Source organism: Triturus cristatus, chromosome 2_2 (assembly GCF_964204655.1).
Source record: "Triturus cristatus chromosome 2_2, aTriCri1.1, whole genome shotgun sequence".
NCBI lineage: Eukaryota > Metazoa > Chordata > Amphibia > Caudata > Salamandridae > Triturus > Triturus cristatus.
Window position 1 is genome coordinate 1,189,793,641 of NC_140582.1, and position 11,772 is coordinate 1,189,805,412.

At 44.6% G+C, this 11,772-nt stretch overlaps 1 protein-coding gene across 1 annotated transcript in view; it reads right to left on the reverse strand.

The window, feature by feature from the left end:
* LOC146863354 (uncharacterized) overlaps positions 1-11,420 on the reverse strand; it is a 237,333-nt gene extending 225,913 nt beyond the window's left edge. Inside the window, exon 1 of the mRNA XM_085642787.1 lies at positions 11,401-11,420. The gene's annotated coding sequence lies outside the window, so the exon portion shown is untranslated. The remainder of the gene's footprint in view (positions 1-11,400) is intronic.
* Positions 11,421-11,772: the final 352 nt, after the last annotated feature.

Consider the following 11,772-nt stretch of genomic DNA (forward strand, 5'->3'; position numbering starts at 1 on the left):
CGCCTGATGTAACTACTGTGACATAAGGTCCACTCTGATCAACTGGAACTGATACTACTCCCTCTCTCTGCCTTCGGCTGTCCTATTGCTCGCTTCTATGAATCTCTTCATTATGATCGTAGTAATTTTCAACATGATACTGTGGAGATCTACCTGGTTGTGTAGGTTGTATATTGCGCTGATCGAAATAATTCGATTGGCGATCAGCCTGTGGTGTCATCGTACCACGCCCTCTACCTCTAGGAACTTGCATAAACCCAACATTTCCTCTCTGAGCTGGGATACCACTAGTTTGTGGGTGTAGTACTGGACACTCGTTCTTATAATGACCCTCCTTTTTACAATAGGCACACTGATTCCATGCTAACTGTTGTCGGGGAAGAACTTTAGTTTTTAAATCTTTCGTTTTCTTTTCTGATTTTTCCTTCTCTTCTTTCTCTCTATTCTCGTAGTACTGTGCAGTTGCAAGTATCTGTGCTGTCGTCGACACTGCCCATGCACTTTCTGAATCCTTTAACTTGTTACTAAGCTTAGGTAATAAATTAAACACAAACTTAACAAACAACCTCTGACCTCCCTCGGTACTCATATCTTGCCCACTGTGATCTACGAAAGTCTCTTCAAATCTAGTGAAAAAGTCAGAGACGCTTTCGTCCTTCTTTTGCTTACATGCTGATAGTTTATCCCAATTTACTCGTAACGCTGGCATCAGCGTTTTCATCAGAGTAATTATTCTGCCAGGTAAGGCAGCAATCAGGGGTTCGGGTTTAGCTCCGCCAACCTGCTGTGCGTCTGCTGCTACAATAGCTGGCCAATCGCCTCCTAAGGCGACTGGGTGGTTCTCTTGCCGAATCTTGGCCCATATAGGCTGTGGCACTACATTACCAAATAGCATTTCAATGTCTGCCAAATTCATAATACACGCTTGGACTGTCTGCGTTAATTCTTTGTAATAGCCAGCAGGATTTTTACGAGGATCTGGCAATGCTTGTTTTACTGCTAGTACTTCAGCTCGCTTCCAAGGGATGTGTATCCACACTCTCTGGAATTGTGCTGGAGCAGCTGCAATACCCAAGTTCCCGTCAGCGGCAACTGCTTCGCGCCATATGGGCGGAACTTCCCTCATCGGATACTGACCTCGTCTTTTTCTAGTTACCGGTGTACCATCAGGGTCTCTTGTTGCCCTGAAAGGGGACTCATCCCTATAAGCTAAAACCAATTCTATCGCTCTCCCTACTTCTGAACCTATCACCATTCCTGTGGCGAATTTCTGCTGAATATTTATTAAATCAGAGGGGACTGTATCTAAGTCATCATCTTCCCATTCTTCACGCACAAGAGTACACATCACGTCAAAAACGTAACGTTGAGTTGGTTCATTCCACTGCATAAATGTGTCTAACACTCTTCGTGCATCGTACTTCGCAGCTTTCGACATCCACCTAAGAGCTGTCGAATCTAACGTGTCTCGTTCTTCGGGACCAGGAAACTGGCTACGTCTCTGTATAGAGTCAGAAACGGGGGTCCCAATTAAAGACCTGTAGAGAGGCGTTAAGATATTAGTTACAGAGTCGGTTATCTTCCGACGAACGGAAAGCGGAGTCAGAATGTTTACAGGGTTCGGAAACAGAGCAGCTGGAGCAGATGATATAGTAAGGGTGGGTGTAGCAGGCAAAGCAGTTTGTGAAACGACAGGCAAAGGCGGAACAGGCGACCCAGGAAGAGGGGGTGCCGTAGGATCATTGATCACGGGAAAGACAGGAGCTGGATTCAAAGGAAGTGGAGCACCTATTCCAGGCTGACCAGCAGCTGGCTGTACAACAGGTAGTAACTGTGGTGCTGTAATACCCTGTGCGTACGGCGGAGGTGAACTTAACAGGTAAGACAACAGAGGATCCTTTTCAGGGTCCTCTATTGGCTTAACAGGACAAGATGGCAAGACAGGGTAGCATTTATCAATCGCCAAATTATGTTTTCTATTCGCTATTTCTATTGCTTTTTTGGTCTCGTTGACATGCAGCTGCCTAGCAGACTCCATTAAGGTCAACCCTTTCTCTTTCTGTTCTTTCTTCGTTTTCCTAATTTCTCTCTGTTTGGCTTCTTTGCGCCATACGCGAAAAGAATCAAACATTGCCGGCCGGACTTTTTTCTTGAACAACTTCATTTCTAAATTATCTAGAATTTCTGTTTCGAAACTACCATGCGGTGGCCAACTAAGGACACCATCTTTCTTGGTATAACGGACCCATACTTCATTGTACGTAATAGGACCCACACCATGTTTACAATAGAGCTCATATGTAGGAGTTCCAATCGGAGGAACCGAACACGAATCCTCCAACCGGGAATCCCCGTTGCAACGTAACCAGGACAAGAAACAATTACTACTGGTGGTCATGACAACAAAAACAAATTCCAACAAATATGCGCAAAGAACTTAGGCCTACCAAAATGAACCAATACCAAAACAAAGATTATCTAACAAGAGCAACCAATGATAATCTACAAATCCAAAACAAACGTATCCAAATAACCAGACTGAGCACGACCCACTTAATACTTAACTGAAATGTGGAAGACGTCGCCAAGGAGAACCCGTCTACGTCTCGCCGTACTAAGGTCTGCACCTCGGGTCCAAGACAGGGCGACAGTCAAGGCAGCGGTCCTCTGTAGCCGTCTGGGAACGGGAACCCTCGTGGAAGAGATCGTCGGGCCACTTTTACGACATGCAGGGATCGATGAAGCGGGGTACCTCCCTCCGGAATCTTCACACGAAGCTCCTCGAACTTTTCAGGCTTTGGACCGGTACCGGATGACGTCGCCCCACGTTGGGCGCCAATTTGAGGTTCTGGACTTTTAAGAGTCCAGAGGTGTCAGGGAAACAACACCCGAAGACCCCTGAGTTCCTCCTGTCTCGGTGCACAAATAAACAGAGACACGGGCTTCTCGATGGCGGCGTCAAAGACCAAGGTTTATTACTGCAGGGACACAGAAGTCATAGGAACCACACAGAGGTAGAATCTAGGAAACTGTTCAATTTGCATCAAGTGGGTCGTTTCTTAAATACAAGAAAAATGTCTCGGGGCAACATTACACGAATATTTCTCATGCCCAACCCGGTATCCCAAACAGACAATAAATAAATATCAAACAATGATTAGTTGTAGGTTTTCGGTATTCGATCAGGTCCTCTCGACAGTTTTTCATTCTTCACCCGATCCTCCCCACCATAAAAATCGTAACCTCCCCATTGTAAAGGCCCAGAAGGAAAGGAGCAGTGCCAGGTGCAAAGGATTGAAATGTAGGATAAGAGGCGTTTATGGATCATAAACGGGCAGGGCAATCGTCTTCGGCCTTTCAGTCAGGACAACGGACACGAGAACCAGTATAGCAGGACTGGCCTCAGGCAAGGGAGGCAGCTTGATTCTGCCGAGTCATGTAGCGTCAGCCTTTCTCGGGCTCGAGCTTACGTGTCTTTAACAAGGTGATCTTGCCGGGGTCATCGTCCGTTCATTGACTATGTGAGGGCAAGAAACAAGATGGATGCCATAACTAAAATGGATGCCATGGCGTTTTACGAGAGAATGCCCTATTTTCCAGTGAATTCATGCTAGTTGCGCAGCGAAAACACTGTCACGTATACAATGGATCATTTGAGGTTCATTGGTACCAAAATCGTGTCAGTACTATGATACCGAATTCACGGGTTCGGATTGCTACAGAACCTCACTCCCACCCCACCCCCCGTATGTACGGTGCGGACCCCCAGCGCTTAGCGCTGGGGGTCCGCACGGTACATATGGGGGTGGGGTGGGGGTCTGCACCGTACATACGGGGGGTGGGGTGGGGGTCCGTACCGTACACACAGGGGGTGGGGTGGGGGTCCGTACCGTACATACGGGGGAGGTGGGGGTCCGCACCGTACATACGGGTGGGGGTGGGGGTCCGCACCGTACATACGGGGGTGGGGGTCCGCACCGTACATACGGGGGGTGGGGTGGGGGTCCGCACCGTACATACGGGGTTGGGGTGGGGGTCCGCACCGTACATACGGGGGGTGGAGTGGGGGTCCACACCGTACATACGGGGGTGGGGGTCCGCACCGTACATACGGGGGGTGGGGGTCCGCACCGTACATACGGGGCATGGGGTGGGGGTCCGCACCGTACATATGGGGGTGGGGGTCTGCACCGTACATACGGGAGGGTGGGGTGGGGTGGGGGTCCGCACCGTACATACAGGGGGTGGGGTGGGGGTCCGCACCGTACATACGGGGGTGGGGGTCCGCACCGTACATATCGGGGTGGGGTGGGGGGATGTCGCGGACATACGGGGGTGGGGTGGGGGGACGTCACGGACATACGTGTGTGCTGGGGGGACGTCGCGGTCATGCGGGGGGGCTGGGGGGACGTCGCGGACATACGGGGTGGCTGGGGGGACGTCACGGACATGGGGGGGCTGGGGGGACATCGCGGACATGGGGGGGTGTTCGGCACGTATGCAGGCACAGGTTTGGACGTCTCCATGGTTGCTGTGGAGGTTCGCTCCGTACGGTGTTTTTACCATACGGTTGTGGATTCGGACGGACGGGACGGATCGTACTTGCTAGTTCGGACGTCGGTTTACCGAGTCGTACGTAAAAACGTCCGGGGATGTTTCGGACACTTTTTCCGAACCGAGGACGTGTCGGGGTATATTCCCAATGCGATTCGTATGGTGTTTTTTACATACGAATCGTACTTGCCAGTTTGTACGGGACTTGTACGATTCGTACGTAAAAAAATCCGGATACGATTCGTACGGGGAATATTTTTCCATGATCGGAATCGACCCCATAGAGTGGAGTTGCATACTGTAATAGTGTAGAGTGGACTAGTGTAGAGTGGAGTTGTGTACAGTGTAATGGCGTAGATTGGAGAGGTGTAGAGTGTTGTACAGTAGTGTCGTAGAGTGTAATAGTGTATATTGGAGTGGAGTACAGTGGCGTAGGATAGCGTGTAGTAGCCTAAAGTGGAGTGGCATACATTGGAGTGGGGTCTAGTCGAATAGCATAGAATGAAGTGGTATAGAGTGAAGTGCCATATACTGGAGTGGTGTAGAATGGAGCAACATACAGTGGAATAGTGTGGAGTGGATTGGTAAACAGTGGAATAGTGGAGTGGCATATAGTAGAATGGCGTAGAGTGCAATAGCATCCCGTGGAGTGGCATAGACTAAAGAGGCACTAGCTATACCCTTGCATATTATATCATTTATAGGATATGAAATTATTGAATTAATAACAACTTATGACTTTTGAAATTACCTGATTTGCCAGAACACAGTGTATGGTACAGTGGCGAGTTATAGTTAATGAAGTGTGGCAAAGGAGGTGACAAGCTGTGTATGGAGGTTTGCGAGTTATATTAATCTGAAGGTAGTGTGTAAGTATAAATGTGATTATAAGTATGACTTATTATAAGGAGCAAGTGTTGTGTAAATGTAACAGATAACTATGAATTTAGAATTTCTAATGTTTGTGTAGTTTAAGTTCGGTTTCTCACAAATAAGAAATAAATAAGTGGTGCGTAAATCATACATTTAAAAGATAACTATAACAAAAAAAATTCTAACGTTTGTGTAGTTTAAGTTTGGTTTGTATACCAAACATAAATAAGTTAACTATAACTTATCTTTAATCTTTGTTTTTTATTTCAATGGTTTTATGATGGTAATAATATTCGTACAGTACTGTTGTTGTGTGGAGTGTTATTAAGTGGAGTGTGGTAGAATATAGTGGAGGATAGTGTTGTAAGTGTACTGTGGTACAGTACAGTGTCATACAGTGGAGTAGAATGAGGAAGACTGTAGTGGTGTTGACTGGAATGGCATACAGCGGAGTGGTGTAGAGTGGAGCTGCAGTTAGGGGACTGCCGTACAGTGAATTCGGATAGAGCAGTGTCGTACAGTAGAGTGGCATATACTGAAGTGAGTTATAAAGGCAGAGCGTAAAGTGTAGTGGTGTAAACTGGAGTACAGTACACTGGTGTGTTAGAGAGTGGGATAGCATACATTACAGTGTGGTACAGTACAGTTACATCCTCTCAATATTATAGAGTGTATTTGCATGCAGTTTATTGGCGTACATTGGAGTGGCATAGACTTCAGTCTTGTATAGTTTAGGGGTATATTTTTGAATATAGTATAATAAAATATCATATAGTGCAGTGGCATACAGTGAAGTGGAGTGGTGTAAAGTGGAACACCGTATACTGGAGAAGCATACGGTGGAGTGATATACAGTGACGTGGCACCCAGTTGAGAGGTGTACAGTGGAGTTGCGTAGAGTAGAGTGGAGTTTGGTACAGTGTACTGGTGTAAAAATAAATAGTGTAAACTAGAGTGGCGGAGATTGGATGTGGCGTAAAGTGGAGTTGCACACAACGGAATAGTGGACAATGGAGTGGGGTAGAGTTTAATAGGTTACAGTGGAGTGGTGTATAGTGGAGTAACAGAGTGGCTGGCATACAGTGCAGTAGCGTATAGTGGAGTAGTGTAGAGTCAAATAAAGTTTAGTGTAGTGGCATAAAGTCTTAAGATGTACAGTGGAGTGGTATATAGAGGAATAGCATACAGTGTCTTACAGTGGAATGGGTTTAACTGTAGAAACAGAGTATAGTAATGTACAGTGGAGTGGCGTTTAATGGAGTGGGGCACAATGTAGTGTTGTAAATTGTGATAGCTTACAGTGGATTGTGGTAGAGTTTACTGGTGTATACTGCAGTTCAGTAGAATGGAGGGTCATAGAGTGTAGAGGCTAACAATGGAATAGCGTAGAGTGGAGTTACATACAGTGGAATATTTTGGAGTAGATTGTCGTACAGTGTAGTGGCTTAAAGTGGAATGGCATATGTTGCAGTGTTGTAGAGTGTAGCAGCATAAATTTGAATATCGTATAGTGGAATAGCATACAGTGCAGTTGCGTTGAGTGGATTGTGGTCACTGGAGTGGCGTAAAGTAAAATGGCATAGACTGGAGTAGGGTAAAGTGGAGTGACCTACAGTTGAGTGGCGTACAGTCAGTGGACTTGAGTGGAATGAGGTACACTGTCATGTGTTAAAGTGAAATTTCTTGTAGTGGAGGGGCGTACAATGGAGTGACATACAGTGGAATAGCGTTCACTGTAGGGGTTACAGTGTACTAGGGGACAGTGCAGTAGTGTATGGTGGAGAAGCATACAATGGAGTGGCGTACTGTGGAGTAGCGCATACTGCAGTACTGTTGAGTGGACTAAAGTTTAGTTTAGAGGTGTTAAGTCTAGTGACATACGGGCAAGTGGCATATAGTGCAGTAGCGTAGAGTACAGTGTCATACAGTGGAATAGGGTTAACTGTAGAAGCATGCACTGTGGTGACGTACAGAGGAGTGGTGTTTAGTGAAGTGACGTAGAATTTATTGTTGTAATGTGTAATGGCATACAGTAGTTTGTGATAGAGTGGAGTGGCATATTGTACATTTCAGTACTATGGAGAGGTGTACAGTGGAGTGGCGTACAGTATAGTGTAAACTGCGCTAGTGTACCATAAAGTGGGACAGAGTGCAATAGCATATAGTACAGAAGCGTACAGTTAAGTTGTGTACAGTGGAATAGTGTACAGTTGAGAACATTACAGTATACAGGTGTAGAGTAAAGTGTATTACACTGGAGTGTAATAGAATAGAATGGTTAACAGTATATTAGCATAGAGCAGAGTGGTGTAGAAAGGAGTGGGATAAAGTGAAATGGCATGGAGTACATTAGAGTGACGTACAGTGGATTAGCATAGAGTGAAGTGGTGTAAAGTGGAGAGGCTTACAGTAAATAGGGTAGAGTGGCGTGGCGTAATGTGAACTGTTATAGAGTGGATTGGCATACAGTGGAGTGTGTAAATTCAATAAGACATACTGGTAAAGTGTGTTAAAATATGTCAATGTTATGCGACCTAAATATATATTATAATGTGCAAATATTACTTTTTGGTAGTATTTGTAAATAGTGTAGACAATGTTAAAGTTATAAGTTGTATAAAACAGTGATATATTGTGCCTCGGTGTACCATGGTATGGTCACAGTATACTACGGTACATAAGGGTAAAAAGTGATTATGTGATTGGTTAATGGCTCTGTTTACCAAAGATAAAAGGTAGCCATGTAGCTTTATGACAATTTTGTACTGCTCTGCACTGTGACTTTCGCTGCGTTGTGGTCAGGTTCCTCTGTATTAGGTTTTATTGTTTTTCACTTTATTTAAGTGGTAATAGGTTACCATTTTTCTTTATCATGTTCTATATATTTCTATAGCAGTCTGTGGTGAACTGCTTTTTTCAAGTAGCGCAGTAATTTTGACTAATTAACGTGCAACTCGGTACACTTTCTTGTGCATATTTAAATGTACAAAAATAGAAAATGCACTTTAGCACACTATATTTATTAAATGTAGTGTATTACCGCATAGTTCACATTTTGTAACAACTCTGCAGTACTCTCTATATGTATTTTTAAAATCCATAGAAACGTATACATATTTTTCCCTAGCTATTACCACTTTACTAAAGTGGTAATAGGTATAGGAAAAATACCAAAACTGAGGCTTGCCTTGCAGCCCCACTCCCCCTTTTTATTATATTTGGTCCTAGGGGATGGGGTCGTCAGGGCCTAATAAGGCTGAGAAGGTAATCTGTATAACCCTCCTCCCCTTAGATTTTAACCCCCGGGGCCCAAGAAGGCTTGCTCAGACCCCCTCCCCTTTTATATTGTATTTGGCCACATGGGATGTGGTCCCCAGGGTCTAGTTAGGCTCAGGGCGGGGAGCTGCATGCCCTCCTCTCCTGTTAAATTGCATTTGGCCCTGGGGAATAGGGTGCTCTTCCCTTTTTATTGGAACTAGTCCCGGGGTATGGGGGTCCAGGATACAATTAATAGCCGGGGATGGGGCTTCACCCCCCTCTTAATATGTATGTTTTGACCCAGGGTAAGCGGTCCCTGGGGCCCGCAGACCAACCCTACGCTGCGCAGGGTTTGGCCACAGGGCATGGCAGCAGACCAAACCGTTTGGCCAATATGCCGCTGCGCACAGCATGGGTTGGCAGCCTGTGGGGAGTTGGAAGCAGGGCCTGGCTGCAAGATATGGCCTGTGGCCAACCCCATGCCACATGCAAAGGAAAGTCATAGGAATTGTAGGGTTGGCTGCCTGTGGGGGGGGGAAGGGGGTTGACTGCCTCCGGGTGGGTTGGCCACAGGGCCTGGCCACATGTCAGGCCCTGTTGTCAAGCTCCTGCTTTGCATTGCCAAAGGCCATGTGCAGTGTGGGGTTGGTTGCCTATGGGGCTTTGCTGCAGGGCCTTCAGCGAGATGGTGGGGGGGGGGGGAGGTTATTGGCTCTACATATGGTAATAAAATATTACTTTACATAAAAAAAAATTAAAAAAAACTGACTCCTTCTTCCATGAGGATGTGTAGACAGTATATCTGAGGGTATGGTATGCAATGTAATGTGGCAATAAAAAATATATATATATATATTTTTTTTAAAACGGTATTTTAAAAAGCGCTAGAAATTCAAAGAAAATATCCAAAGGTCAAAGTAACATTATAGTTAGGTGTGATAAAAAGATCTGTTTTTGTTTTAAGAAAACGGAGAAATCCACTGACAAAAACGAACATTAAAGTAACGTTGTAGTTAGGTAAATGTCAGTGACAAAATTAACGTTTAAAAAAATTTCAAAACACAGAAATTCACCAGTTATCGTTAGCAGAGCTAACTATAACATGTGCCCAGCCATGCACTGCTTAAGACCTCACATATTACATCACTCAGGACGTTCTGTGACAGTTTATGACATCACTGATGACATCTCAAATTACATCATTGATGACATCTAATGAGTATGTTAGATTGTTTTTATAGTTTACGTTGTGGTGGGCGTCTATCAGTATACGGATACAGGGGGAAGCACTGTAGTTGGAGCCTGGGACTACTGCACAAAGGGACTCTGTGTCCCAACACTAACCGTGCCTGGTGGTGCCAGTGTGACCAGGAGGTGGATATTCCACCTTGTCAAAGCTGTTAGCTCATCAAGGGCTCCCTCTACCTGGGGAGTACCGTAGTTGGAGCCTGAGACTACCGTCCAAAGGAATTCTATGTCCCAGCAATTTTGTACAGCCGGTGTCCAGCTAATGACAACACTGCCAAGAGATCTAAAAAGATTGCTATCTCTCCAGAAAACCATTCCTTTTAGATTTTAATTCTTCCAAATGAAACTTTAAAATGCTATGAATAGAACTGGAGAACCAAATACCACAACATCATATTTTAGACACTTTCCAGCTTAGAACAACTTGTTGTAAGTTATGTTTAAAACAATACTTGCTAAGAGGTGAAATCTTCGACTTATCAATATTCAGTTTGTAACTAGATACAAGGGAGAATAATTCCATTAAGAAAGGTTGCTAGGGATTTTTCTCATTGAGAAATATAAAATGCACAATAAAACATTATTCTCACCAGCCACCTCACCTACGGCAATTCTCTCTACACCGGAATTTCCACCCAGCTCCCAGAAGACTCCAGACCATACAGAACGCTGCAGCCTGACTCATCCCGAATCTCCCCAAATGGACCCACAAAACCCTCCACCTCAGAAACCTCCACTGGCTCCCCATCCAGAAGAGATGCCAGTTCAAGGTCCTCACGCATGTCTATAAAGCTCTACACGATCCTCCCAGGCGGATTTCAGAAAGAAACTCAAGACCTGGCTTTTGGACAGAGACATGGCACCCTGAGTGCCCAGATGCTGCTAGGGGTGACAGTGCTGCACTATACAAATGTTGATTTATTGATGGATTGTCATGGCTTTTTAATTTAATCTGATTAATTTGACAGGAATATGCAAAACTAGACTGCCCTATGTATTCAAGAAAGGGTTCCAGTTTAAGAATAAATAATATACGAGATAAGGGAAAACCCTGATGTGTACCTCTTTGTCATGAAAACATGAAGGCATCATCCCTTTCACACAAACAGTAGTCTGAAATTTGAGTATAATGATACGGAACCAATAATATTAAACCCGAAGCCAAGCCAATGCATATCCTTATAAATGAAGTTCCAATTGACCCGATCGTATGCCTTTTCGGCATCGAGTGTAATAGCTTCTATTGACTGTTTACCTCTAAGAAGACACAGGTATAATATTCAGGAAAAATCTAGAGTCATCACAGATCACTCGACCCTTAACAAAACCAGATACTATTAAATCTGGTGTAAACTTTTCAATGTGCAATGCTAGTATTTTGGCAATCTTACAAGCAGCAATATATTACACAGACATTGGAAATGTCCATACATTGACGCAATCATTGGTAGAAATATATAAACTCACCCCAAAATAGCATACAGGAGAAGTAAGTCCATGGGGGAACAAACTGGTCAGAAGCACACTAGAGAGTGACAGTGTGAGAAGAGACCTAAGATTAGCAGGATTATATACATGTGGGAAATGTAAGGCATGCAAATGCAGTACTAATCTGAAGTCCCATGCATGAAAAAGAAAAAAATAATTAAGGCATTTATAACATAAAACTATATTAAGAAATGTATAACATGTACCTTGGACTATACACGGTATATGTCCTGAAATGCCCCAGTGAGAAGAAATACGTGTGGGGCAACATCCACCATGTTAAAAACACATACTGGAACATATGCCGGTTGTGAAAAAGAATGACAGGTAGTACCCAGTTGCACCCCACTC